The 15,150-nt window shown below is 37.3% G+C and overlaps 1 protein-coding gene across 1 annotated transcript in view; it reads left to right on the top strand.

Annotated features, from left to right (window-relative positions):
- The first annotated feature begins 14,330 nt into the window (after window positions 1–14,330).
- The window catches only part of LOC115214112 (UDP-glucose 6-dehydrogenase), a 134,333-nt gene continuing 133,513 nt past the window's right edge, over window positions 14,331–15,150 (top strand). Inside the window, exon 1 of the mRNA XM_036504887.1 lies at window positions 14,331–14,337. The gene's annotated coding sequence lies outside the window, so the exon portion shown is untranslated. The remainder of the gene's footprint in view (window positions 14,338–15,150) is intronic.

Raw genomic sequence — 15,150 nt, 5'->3', positions numbered from 1 at the left:
CAGAGATTGATAACATTACAATAAAATTAAAAAATAAATAAAGTGAATATATATGTTATATTGATGAAAGTAAATATGTATGGAAGGATAATTTAAAGTACAGATCCAGAGGACTATAGATATAAACTAAATATATAAGGCTGGTAATATTTATAAAGCCAAATGTATGTAAATGAAAAAATGAAAAAAATGAAAAAGGTTTATTAGTAAATAGCATAAGATACAAATTAAGGTGAGTACAAAGAAAGACCAAATATACAATATAAACCTGCCAAATAAACACATACAAAAAACCTATATTCTCAACCTAAACACACCAAACTCATAAAAGGCTCTCATATATTACATATTATACAATATCATTACATTATCTAGAGCTAGGTATCTAACCAAGATATACATATATACTATGCAATATACTATGCAATATTAGAAAACTTCAAAAATCACATATTACAAGGCAAATACCAAAATGAATATGTTATTTCGTGTCATATTGCATTTCCCTTAAAAAACAAACAAAAACCCACATACAAAAACAAGAAAAAATAATACTAGACACATCTATTATTATTATACAAATGTAGCTATAAAAATTATAAAATTATAAATTTATAAGTTGTATACTTAAGAATTATAGAAGACCACAGGTATAGTTAGTTAAAGAAGGGAGTTAAAAAATTAATAATAGTGGAAGTGCTAAGTTCTATTTGAATCTAGAAAAGGTGAACGGTAGCCTATGAATGCAAAAGAAGTTTTTTTCATTAATGTTGTTAATAATTTGCCGACCCGCTTTAATAATGAAAAAAATTTCATAAATACATAGAGAGCATTTTTTATTTTTTCCATTATACACAGGTGCTGAAGTTAGTATTTTCCAGTTTAATCTAAAATCTAAGTTCTTACTTTTAAGTTCCCAAATGTATGCACTTAGCCCTGTAGAGTACATTCTATTTTTATTTCTAAAAGTATATCTGTGATAATTCAATCTTTGTTTTATGCTATTCATAGTTGCCCCGATATACACCCTACTACTCAATTGTGTATCTACAGTGCATTGGTAAACTACCTCCTTCCTGAGGCATTGATTACCAAATACACATTTATTTTTGTTTCTGAAATTACAAAGATTAACAGAATGAGGAAATCTAAGATTGGTCCCCACCCCTATACTACCATTCACATTATAAGTGTTACAATTGTTATCATCATCCAAACCCAAAATCAACGAATGAGTTAATTTCACATTATTGGCTATATTCCTATCACTAGTACTAGTATTGGTAGTAGTAGTATGATCTATTACATTTATATTATCTCTAACAGGTACGGTGCACTCATTATTAGTAAGGGGGTTGTTCACATTCGTTCCAAGAAAGTTTCTGTTCCTATTATTATTAAAGAGGGGCAAATTCCCATGGTCAAAATTCAATTTTCTATCCTTATAGAAGTGATCCAGTTTCCTGTTATTAAAAGAGGAGATAATGGTGGCTAGATTATGAGTAATGCTATATCCCACTCTAACAGTACCATTGTTAATTAAAGGACTAAATTTATTCTTATCCTTACCAAAATGCCTAAATATAACATTATGCAAAGCTCTCACTATGTTTGTTTTAATCTGCATTGCATATGGGATAATCAACCAGAGTGTATCCTTATCAGAATTAGGATTGCCTATAGAATTATTGTTATTTGTAAAAATCCTATTCCTAGACCAACCCATATGATTACTATTCTTACCACTGTCATTGTTATATCTATCTATATCAATATTCCCATGATTATTGCGCAAGTAAACTTTACCATTATCATGTCTACCATAAGTTTTAATATGTATATTATTATTAATATTACTACTATTACCCGTATGCTCAGATCTATTTGCGCTACCGTTCACCTTTCCGAGGTTAACATCACTTCTACATTTATTATAGGTGTTATCATATATTCTATTTTTACTATTCTTATTATCCTAAATCTATTGGTGTTGTTCCTGATAGTTCTACCTCCATTAGGAGGGTTCCCCTTAGGTATAAACCATATCTTACTTTTGTATCCTGCCTTAAGCAATGCTGCATTGTATCTATCACAATGCTTGTTAAAAATTTCCTCGTTAGAGGATAAACTAGAAAATCTCTGACTAATGCTATGCACTAGTGCATTTTTAATTTGAGGGGGGTGATTACTTGAACGGTTAATATATATTATGTTAGAATTAGGTTTAATATAGGGTTCATGTAAACCATTAGTAATGTTACAATTAACATCTAAATAATTAGCAGAATAATTTTCACTTTCAATGATAATGGATAGGCCGAAACTTTTAAAAAATTTATTTATTCATTTTTTCAGAAGATCTAATCTCCTATTAGATGTATTCTTAACACAAAATAAGGCGTCATCCCTGTATAATCCACCTTTTAATTCAGGGAATTCCCTACTAAAGTTATCTAATAGATACATCCCAACTAGATCAGTCACCTCCGCCGAGTCCGGCGATCCCATTGTGATATCAAACAAGTTGGGTGTATCCTTTCTAGCCCAAAGTTTATTATCAAACTCTATTAAAGTTTTCCTGGCTGTTAATATAACCTTAATCTCCCCCATACTTAATTTAGTGTGTTTTCTAGCAAAAATTAAGGACTTATTTAATATAATAGGGTTAATGGAAGTGTAATAATTCTGTATATCAAATTGGATGAATTTATTTCTATTATAGCTAAAGTTGTTATTGTCACAGACCTTAATGGCAGAAAATCAGTCCAAAGCACCCTGAGTATTCTTCCAAAGGTTTAGTTTGATTTTATTGCGGATGGTGGGTAGATATTTGTCTAAAATGAGTTTGCTTAGTCTGCCTAAGTCAGATTTAGTGGGGCAAATTAATCTGACCTGTGTGTTTCCAAGAAAATTCTCTTTATGATCCTTTAGTGTAATTCTCGGTCTAGATGGGGTGTAGGGTTCCGTTTTTTCTTCTAGGTAGTAGTCAAATATAATTTCTCTGATCTCCAGGTTCAGTTTTCTAAGTGTACTAGAAGGTACTACTTTGTATTTCTTGGTTATTTCTTTGTGTAGAAGATCATGATATGCAGGAATGTCAATATTGTAGATGTTGCTGGTTTTGTCAGAATGTGTTAGAATGCCGCTCTTACCTTTGAGAGTTCTAATTAAATCTTTCAATTCCCTTTGGTGCGGGTTATATCTCTTTGTCTATTTACTCTTACTGTATATTTTGTATAATGCCTTTACTGATATGTAATGGTGTATTAAAGTATTGATTGGGTATCATCTGATAGTTGATGTTTTATTGATTTAAGTATGTTTCTCCATTCTCATTTTGTAGTTATATATATATAATATATACAGACATATATGTATATATATTATAATATATACAGACATATATATATACATATATGTATATATATATATATATATATATATATATATATATAGACAGACATATATACATATATGTATATATATATATATATAATACATATATACATATATGTATATATATATAATAATATATATATATAATATATATATATATATATATATATATATATACAGACATATATATATACATATATGTATATATATATATATATATATACAGACATATATACATATATGTTGTATATATATATATATATATATATTATATATATAATATATATAATATATATATTATATATATATAGATATATACAGACATATATATATACATATATGTAATTATATATATATACAGACATATATACATATATGTATATATATATATATATATACAGACATATATATATATACAGACGTATATATATATATACATATATGTATATATATATAATATATATATATACATATATGTATATATATATATATATATATATATATATATATATATACAGATATATATATATACAATATATATATATACAGATATATATACAATATGTATATATATACAGACATATATATACAGACAATATATATATATACATATATGTATATATATAATATATATATATACAGACATATATATACATATATGCGTATATATATATAATATATATATATTATATATATATATATATATACACAGACATAATATATATACATATATGTATATATAATATATATATATATATACACACCAGACACACACACATATATATATACATACATAAATATGTATATATATGTATATGTATATATAGACACATACACATATATATAGACACATATATATATATATACATACATAGGGAGGAAAAGGCAAAACCATCAAAGCTGAAACCCCAACCCACCACACAAACAGCAGAGAACCCCATGGAGGATCCAATGCCACCCAGTACACTTCAGGAAAGAAGAAATCTGGAAGGCACCAAAGAACCTATAAATGTTGGCATGGGGAGGATGGCAAAAACTGCCGGTTCGCCCACCCGACACCCCGCCAGAACTTCAGGGGATTCAAAGGGAAGAGCTTTACTGAGGGAAGACAAGAAATGTCTCCCAGGAAAACAATCAGAAAAGAAGTGTGCTCCTCAGATGTTCTGCGCAAAGCAGCAGCTGAGCAAGAGTCTTTTTTGTGCATGGCGCAAAGGATTGTCCAGCAGCTAACCTGGCTACACCAAGCAGAGAGAAGGAACCCTGCTCACCACTATGCAAGACCACCACAGTCAACAGACATGGGATGCCCCCCCCACTAACGCCTGCACAGCCGTCACCCCAATGCTTTTACTAAATATTGGGGGCCTGTTGCATCAAAATAGAAACAAAATTTCTTTCCTGAGAGATCTTACTGCATGCAATCAAGCCCTATGCATAGCACTCTTGGAAACTCACCTCAGCCCTGATATAGATGATGCAGAAGTACACATACCAAACTATGCCATACTGCGAACAGACAGAAGGGAAAGGAGCCATGGTGGAGTTGCTGTATACATCCGAGATGACCTCACACCCCAGGTCTTAATGACATACTCAAATTCGGTATGTGACACTTTAATTGTATACATAAGACAACATAATATATTCATATGCAATACATATTGCCCACCGGATGCTCCAAATCACATAGGCAAGTTTGAAGATTGCCTCACAAGAATTAAAGAAATCCTCATGAATCTGGAACACAACGTGACCATATTTCTTATGGGTGATTTCAACTTCCCCATCGTCAAATGGCCCAAAGGTCTCATACTCTCAGGAATGAATCATTGCAAGCAAGTACAGGTGAAGTCCCTGCTCAACCTCACCTTATTCATGGAGCAAGTTGTACTCAAACCAACTAGGGCGAATAACATTCTGGATTTCTGCTTCAAGAACAATATGGACATCATTCATGATGTGAAAGTGACACCGACATTAGTCTCGGATCACAACATAATAGAGCTGTCTATGTTTGGGCCAAAAGTAACCAGAGACATACAGCCTAAAGGAAGCACCCGAAATCTCTCCAATCTGAACTTCCACAAAGCAGATTGGAAATCGATCCAAAAAGAAATCCTCAGAGAGGACTGGCCGGAATGTCTCTCCACACCAGACATTGACATGAAACTAGAATGTTTCATGTCTTCTGTGTGTAAAGGGAACTGGTTGCTTCTTTACACTTTTGGGGTGCAACTTGGGTGCAACACAATTTCTTTTCTTTAGATTCCAGAGACTACCAGTCAGGAACAAGAAACGCAACCTTAAAAAATATATATATAACTCTTTATTTTCTTATTTACAAAAGATGTTCGTTGGTATCTTGGTATCCACTTGGTGCGAAATAGCAAGGCTGAATTTTAACATTTGTAAGGTTCTTACAACAAATTCAACAGCAACAGAGCAGGTATTCAACAGCAACAGAGCAGGTCGTCACGGCGTTATATAGGAAAAACGCCCTAGTAACTGTCCCCTTCAGTCTCTAGCGCATGCGCATGAGGGAACTTCCCTATTCCTTTCCAGAAGGTTCTAGAAGGTTCCAACCCCGCACATACGCACTGAAGAAGGACGTTCCACACACGCACACTGAAGAATGACGTTGCGTGTGCGCACACTGGAATATGATGTCACTACAAAGGCTCCCCCTCGAGTGCAGAAGCACGAAACAAAATTCCTTGTAGTGGCTTTAGAATATAAGGTGGATACCAATTCACCAAAATGGCACACAATATGACTAATTAAAACAACAACAAAAATCCATAATATAAACAAGCATGCAGCAACGGAAAAGAAAAAGTAATACTCAAATGAACAAAGTTCAATTAGTATCGGAACTGTCACTGGGAAGTCAATTAAGAATGTTAAATATAAATCGTCTTTGAAAGTTTCTTTGGCCAGTGAACAGTTCTGCCTGACCTCGTAACATAAGGTTTGTTCGAGGCAGGTTGCGACGACGAAGGTGGTGTTGCCGATGTTGGTGTTGTCAAAGGTGCATGTGTAAATAGTGGTGCTGTCAAAGGTGCATGTGTGAATGGTGGTTTGTCAGGCGCATGTGAAGGTTCAACGATGTTGTGGAAGTGGGTCATCAAAGATGTGGACACCCTCAAATATGCCCTTTTATAAGACGATCTACGGAGACGGTCTCCGAAACGACCGTTAATATCAAGTTTGAATACTTTCGGCGTGCGGGAAATCACACGAAAAGGTCCTTTATAAGGAGAAACAAGAGGTCCTTTGACAGAATCATCACGAACAAAGACAATGCGTCCAAGAATCAAGATCTGATTGCACATTAAGAAGGAGGATTTTTGGTGTCGAGGGCCATAGGAGGAGGTGCAAAAAAAATATCTGCGTAGTCGAGCAACATAAGACTCTAAATTAAGAGACTGTGACTGTCTGGCACCAACATCGTTCCAGGCAATGCCAGTGTGGTACCATACAAGAGCTCGGCAGCAGAAAAACCAAGGTCTGCTTTAACCACAGTCCGATATCCAAGCAGGACGATAGGAAGAAATTCAGTCCACGACTGTGGATTCGGCGAGGCACGCAACGCGGCCTTATGTTGCCTGTGGAAACGCTCCACCATCCCATTAGAAGTGGGATGGTAACTAGTGGTGCGTATATGATGTATCCCCAGGATTCGTTATAACTCACGAAATAAAACCGCTTCAAATTGTTGACCACGATCTGTGGTTAAACTGGACGGTACACCATACCTAGAAATCCAATTAGACACGAAAGCTTTCGCAACAGTTTCAGCAGAAATGTCTGCTATAGGAATAGCTTCTGGCCAACGTGAGAAACGATCGATACAAGTTAAAATATATGAGAACCCGCGACTCACAGGCCATGGTCCAACCAAATCAAGGTGGACATGGCGAAAACGGGCCTCAGGAGAAGAAAACTGTCCAAGTGGAGCACGAACGTGTCTATGGAATTTAGCACTCTGTCACTTCAAACAAGAGCGTGCCCAAGAGGTAATCGATCGTCGCATATTGGGCCAGAAGAACCGAGCAGTAACAAGCTTTATTGTGGCAGAGATACCCGGATGTGACAATGAATGAAGAGCATCAAAAACAGAACGTTGATGTTTCTCAGGTACTAACGGTCTAGGAGAACCGGTGGAGACGTCACAAAGAATAGAGCCTTCTGCTGAAGGAAGCGATCGGTAGGCAAACTTACAATTGATAAACTTGGGTAAAGTTAAATCCAACTCCGCTAAAGGCGGTTGATCCTGTCGTCAGTGACTGGAACATGTTGAGTAGCTCTGTGGTCTTTGGTTTCTACGTCCACTTCAGACATGTACACACCAACATCACGTCGGGGTCACCACTGTAAAGGGAACTGGTTGCTTCTTTACACTTTTGGGGTGCAACTTGGGTGCAACACAATTTCCTTTCTTTAGATTCCAGAGACTACCAGTCAGGAACAAGCCAAACTTAAAACGCATATATATAACTCTTTATTTTCTTATTTACAAAAGAAGTCGTTGTTATCTTGGTATCTACTTGGTGCGAAATAGCAAGGCTGAATTTTAACATTTGTAAGGTTCATACAACAAATTCAACAACAGAGCAGGTCGTCACGGCGCTATTAAGGAAAAACGCCCTAGTAACTGTCCTCTTCAGTCGCGCATGCGCATGAGGGAACTTCCCTATTCCTTTCCAGAAGGTTCTAGAAGGTTCCAACCCCGCACATGCGCACTGAAGAAGGGCGTTCCGCACACGCACACTGAAGAATGACGTTGCGTGTGCGCACACTGGAATATGACGTCACTACATGTGTAAGCCGTATGCCAGAAATATGTCCCAGAGCACAAGGCCAAAACAAATAGGCGCAAGATTCCAAGAGACAGGAAGATCCTCATGAGACGACGGGCGAAGGTTGCAAATCGACTCAACCGACATCCCAAAAGTAGCGAAATGTCCCGCCTAAAAACAACACTGATGGAGATCGAAAAAAGGCTGCAACAATCCTATGTGAGGGAGAAAGCAGACAAAGAAGCCTGGGTTATAAAAAACATTAAATCAAACCCAAAGGCCTTCTTTCATTACGCGAAAGAAACAGTCTCTGTACACTACAAGATAGGACCCCTCCTCCAAAAGGATGGCTCCCTCACAGACAGTCCAACTAAGATCAGTGAGATGCTGAATGACCAGTTCAAAAGTGTCTTTACCACCCCGTTGGAACACAGACAAGTGAACGAACCAGTGGACTTCTTTGCCACCTCACCTATAACCAGTGAGGCAGATACAATAGAATACACTGACATTAGCGAAGAAGATAAACTACTAGCCATAGATGAAGTGAACAGAAACTCAACTGCTGGTCCAGATGGTTTCCCAGCAATCCTCCTCAAAGCGTGTAAGCATGCCCTGGCAAAACCCCTCAAAATTCTCTTCCAGAGCTTTCTTACAAATGGCAGACTGCCAAGCAAGCTGAATACATAAAGGGGGAAGTAGAGCAGGTGCCAAAAACTATAGGCCTATCTCTCTGACTTCAGACACCAGCAAAGTCATGGAACGGATATTCAGAAAGAAACTAATCGCATCCTTGAAGAAAATAACTTGCTGAGTGATACCCAGCATGGTTTTCGACCAGGTAGGAGCTGCCCGACCCAGCTTTAACAACATTATGACTAATGTGGACGTAATCTACCTTGATTTTGCAAAAGCTTTTGACTAGGTGGATCATGGTATGATATGCCACAAACTGCGTGACCTCAGCATAGCTGGAAAACTTGGAGTGTGGTTACATGACTTCCTGACAGATAGGAGTCAGGCAGTAGTGGTTAATGGAGCCACCTCTATGAACACACAAATAGTGAGCGGTGTTTCACAGGGCACTGTCTCGGGACCACTGCTTTTTATAGTGGCCCTCTCAGATATGTCCTCAAATGCCCGGATAGCCTCTCTGGCAAGCTATGCAGACGATACAAAAGTCTCGCAGAAAATACAGCTGCAGCAGGAGTTGGACTCAATCTACAGATGGGCTGAGGATAATAATATGCAGTTTAATGCTGAAAAATTCCAGGCCCTGCGCTACCAGCATCCAAAACTGAATATTAAACTTACAGGATACACCGGTCCACAGGGAATTTCAATCCCAGAGGGACCTGGGTATCGACATGAGTGATAATACCTCTTTCCAAGTGCACATTACCAGGATGGCGACAAAGTGCAGACGACTGACTGGATGGATCCTAAGAACATTCAGAACCAGAGATAAGGAAACCATGATGGTCCTCTGGCGGACATTCGTCCTCAGCCGCCTGGATTACTGCTCACAGCTATGGTCACCCACCAATGTGAAATTAACAGCGGACCTTGAAGCAATCCAGAGAAGATTCACAAAGAAGATCGTCTCTTTGCAACAGTTCAGCTACTGGAAAAGGTTGAAACAGCTAAGACTCTACTCCCTGGAGAGAAGACGGGAGAGGTATGCAGTAATATATGTCTGGAAGATCCTGGAAGGAATTGTGCCAAATTTTGGCATTGTAAGCTACACCAATGCTAGAACTGGACGACACTGCATAGTGCCAAAGATCCCAGCAATGCCATCATGCTTCAGGACCAGCTACTGCAACAACCTAGGTATCAAGCGCCCACAGCTTTTAATATTCAGCCAAAGAGTCTGAGGAACTTGTACAAAGTAGATGTAGGGTTTTTTAAATCAAAGCTGAACCTCTTCCTGTCGAGAGTCCCAGATGAACCTACCTCACGGCAAGAGGTGCAAATGAGAGTAGCTATATCAAACTCCATTCTTCACCAAGCGCCACATATTAGAGGAGGCTCTTCGTAATAACAGATATATATATATCTGCCACATACAAAAACTACCTTCCTAGTTAGCCTTCCTTTCACATTGCTGCACCTCTTATGTGTCCATAGCTTACACTTGGTGCATCTTATAGAGTTTCTACCTACGCCTTTTCTACAGATCGAGCAGGGCCATCTACCTGAAGGCGTTTGTGATTTGCCTGCCTTCCTACATATTAGGACTTTGGTTTTAGCTAGATTGATTTTAAGGCCCTTCTATTCTAATCCTTGTCTCCACACTTGAAACTTTGCCTCTAGTTCTGATAGTGACTCAGCAATTAGAGCAAGGTCATCAGCATATAGGAGCTCCCAGGGGCATCCTGTCTTGAATTCTATGATAAATAGGAGGGGCTGAGGACTGAACCTTGGTGGACCCCAACCTCTACTTTGAATTCTTTAGTGTACTCGTTGCCAACCCTCACCTTACTTACAGTGTCTCTGTACATGGCTTGCACAGCTCTCACTAACCATTCATCTATCCCTAGTTTCCTCATTGACCACCAGATAAGGGATCGGGGGACCCTGTCGAAGGCTTTCTCCATGTCAACGAATGCCAGGTACAGGGGCTTATCTTTGGCTAGGTATTTCTCCTGCGACTGTCTCACCAGAAATATGGCATCAGTGGTGCTTTTCCCTTGCATGAAACCAAACTGCATCTCATCTAAACTAACTCTCTCCCTAATCAGTTGGGCTATGACCCTCTCCGTAACCTTCAGCTTGATACCTCTGTAATTATTTGTATCTAGGGCGTCACCTTCACCTTTGTAGAAGTTGACTATTATGCTGCTACACCAGTCATTGGGTATGACTCCTTCGTGTATCACCTGGTTAACTATACAGGTGACTAGGCTATAGCCGACACTACCAGATATTTTAAGTATCTCTGATGTAATTCCTGATGGGCCTGGGGCTTTCCCTGTCTTCATGCTACTAATTGCCTTAACTACTAAAGAACTTTCAACTCGGATAGCTGGTCCCTCTGTTGGGTTGACATTCGGCAGACTCTCTTTATCCCATTCATTTCCCTCATTTAGCAGCCTCTCATAATGATGTCTCCAAACATCTCTCTTTGCATCCTCATTTAGCGCAAGTGAACCATCATCCATGCGAACACATTTCTCTCCTACCACATCACGATTCTCTCTCACGATTCTTGCAACACGGAATACCTCAAGTCTTTGGTCCTCTCGGCGAAGAACATTGGCAAATTTTTTCTTGTCTGCTTCCCCTCTGGCTAAATAAACTTGTCTCCTAGCTTCTCTTCTGGTAGTCTGATACAATTCCCTGCTACCACCATTTTCCAGTCCCTCCAAGCTTGTCTCTTTTCTCTAATAGCCTGTCTACAACATTGTTCCACCACGACGTTCAAACTAAGTTTGAAATTTAGGAATTGCGTCACCTAGGGTTAAAACGAAAGGACATCGACATTAAGACGGGAAAAACAGAACGAGAAAGTATTAAGAGTTTATGATGATAATACTCGCAAAAATACATGAAAGAGGTGGCAAGTAGGGGTGAAAGAGAGTGAAGATATATAGAGACAGGCGGGCGGCGGTCGATAGAGAGATAGAGACACACATAGTGGTAAAGAGAGAGGAGACACCGCCGTGAGCTGGCCGCCATGGGCTAGAGATGAAGAGACGGAAAAGGCCAATAGATAGATAGGCATATAGTGTAGAGGAAGGGAGGGATGGTTCCTGGATTTGGAGAAAGACGAAATTAGAGACAAGGGCGAAGTTTTCATGAGTGAAAAACTAAGTTTGAAATTTAGGAATTGCATCACCTAGGGTTAAGACGAAAGGACATCGACATTAAGACGGGAAAAATAGAACAAGAATGTATTAAGGGTTTATGATATAGACATACTATTATGATATATATATATATATATATATATATATATATAGATATATATGCATATATATATGCATATATAATATATATGCATATATATATATGCATATATATAAACATATATAATATACATATATATATATGCATATATATACATATATATTATATATATATATATATATATATGCATATATATATACATATATATATATACATATATATATATGCATATATATATATACATATATATATATGCAATATATATACATAGATATATATGCATTATATATAATATATATATACATATATATATATGCATATATATATGCATATTTATATATATATAGATTAGACATACATATATATAATATATTTATATATATATACATATATATATATACATAGCATGATATACATACATATTTATATATATAGATATATATATATATATATATACATACATATATATACATACATATATATATATATATATATATATATAAAACAAATCAAATTGCGAGAAAATAAAAAAATAATTATAATCGCTGGTATTACTAACACAGCCATATATGTTCATATATCAGTAATTATAATACATATATATATATATATTATATATATATATATATATAATATACATACATATATATATATATATACAGTATATTATATATATAATACATATATATATATATACATATATATATAATATATATATACATATATATATATATATATATAATATACATATATATATTATATATACACATATATATAGATATATATTATATACATATATATAATATATACATATATATAATATAACCTATATACTATATTACATATATATATTATATATATACATATAATCTATATATATATATATATATATATATATATTATAATATATATATATACATACTATATATATACAATATATATATACATATATATATATATACATATATATATATATACAGACATATAAATCCTTAAAAATATTTCAGCCCGAAGGCCGCGGCCATGCTGGGGCACCACCGCTGAATGAGCTACACTAATATGTGAATCCACCTCTGATACGTGGCACTTGATTAACAAGGGAGTTCGATGCTGCTGCCCGCATCTGTGTCTCATGTCGTGAGGTAGGTTCATCTGGGACCCCCAACAAGAAGAGATCCAGTTTAGTTTTAAAGAAACCTACATCCACACCATGCAAGTCTCTCAGGCATTTAGGGAGGATGTTAAAGAGCTGTGGTCCTCTGAAACCCAAGCTGTTGCAGTATCTGGACCTGTATTTTGATGGTGATGTTGGAATCCTTGGCACCACGCAGCGGCGCCCCGTTCTGCGGTTGGAGTAACTTTGAATGCCAAAGTTTGGGACAAGACCCTCCAGGATTTTCCAGATGTATATCACCGCATATCTCTCCCGCCTCCGCTCCAGGGAGAAGAGGTTTAATACCTTCAGTCTTTCCCAGTAGCTGATATTTTGCATTGAGACGATCTTCTTTGTGTAGCTTCTTTGAATTGCTTCGAGTTCTGCTGTTTGTTTTATATTGTGTGGTGACCACAGTTGGGAGCAGTAGTCCAAGCGGTTGAGGACGAATGTTTTCCAGAGGACCATCAGTGTCTCCTTCTCTCTTGTTCTGAAAGTTCAGAGAATCCATCCAGCTAGCCGTCTGCATTTTATCACCAGATTAGTAATATGCATTTGGGAAGATGTATCATTGCTCATGTCAATGCCCAGGTCACGCACTGATTTTGACTCAGGGATTGCAATTCTTCCTGGGCCAGTGTATCCAGTCTGCACGTCGTTTACCTTTGTGTGCCAGTAGCGCAGGGCCTGGAACTTACCTGCATTAAACTGCATGTTGTTGTCCTCAGCCCACCCGTATATTGTATCCAACTCCTGTTGCAGATGCGCAATATTTTCAGGGTTTTGTATTGTGTGGGAGACTTTTGTGTCATCTGCGTAGCTAGCAAGGGTGGCCATCGTAGCAACTGAAGGCATGTCTGAAAGGGCCACTATGAACAGCAGTGACCCCAAGACAGTGCCCTGTGAAACACCGCTTGTTATTTGTGTTTCCTTGGAGGTGGCTCCATTGCTCACAACTGCCTGTTTTCTGTCTTTTAGGAAGTTGTGCAGCCACTCTCCAAGTTTCCCGCCTGTGCCGAGACCATGCAGTTTGTGACAGATCATACCACGGTCGACCTTATCAAAGGCTTTTGCAAAGTCGAGATATATTACATCCACATTTAACACATTTAGCTGTTTTAACACCCAGTCATAGTGTTGCAGGAGCTGTGTTAGGCAGCTTTACCTGGTCGAAATCCATGCTGGGTGTCAGACAGCAAGTCATTTCTTCAAGGAACATGATAGTACTTGCGGACTATTCGTTCCATGACTTTGCTGATGTGTGAGGTCAGAGAGATAGGCCTATAATTTTTAGCATAGCTCTGCTACCTCTTCTTATGGATAGGGCATATTAACCCCTCTTTTAATTTGACTGGGAGCTTACCACTGCAAGAAAGCTCTGTAAAAGAAGATGTAGCGGTTTTGCAAGGGTACGTTTGCACGATTTGAGAAGGATCGCTGGAAATCCATCAGTTCCAGCAGCAGAGTTTGTGTCAATCTCATCTCTGGCTAGTGAGATATCATCATCTTCAATGTTGATGTACTCAATTTTTGCCTCTTTGGCCGCAGGTAAAGTGGCAAGGAATTCTTCTGGGTTGTTTACTTGCCTGTGTCCTAGAGGTGTAGTGAACACACTTTGGAATTGTTCGTTCAGTATTTCACTTATCCTCGTGGGATTTCCTATGAGAGAGCCATCTTTTTGGAAGAGAGGTCCTATTCTCTGGTGCGCTGTGGCTGTCTCTTTGGCAAGCTTAAAGAAAGCTTTAGGGTTTGATTTTATATTTTCTATTACCCAAGCTTCTTTATCTTGCTCTTCCTTTCATGGGACTGATGCAGACTTTTCTCATTTCCATTAGCATTCTCTCGAGCCGAGACTTCTCACCACTTTTGGTGTGCTTGCTCAGGCGGTTC

Source organism: Octopus sinensis, linkage group LG7 (genome assembly GCF_006345805.1).
Source record: "Octopus sinensis linkage group LG7, ASM634580v1, whole genome shotgun sequence".
Lineage (NCBI taxonomy): Eukaryota > Metazoa > Mollusca > Cephalopoda > Octopoda > Octopodidae > Octopus > Octopus sinensis.
Note: the sequence above shows the minus strand (reverse complement) of the source record. Positions and strands in the feature narration are given on the sequence as shown.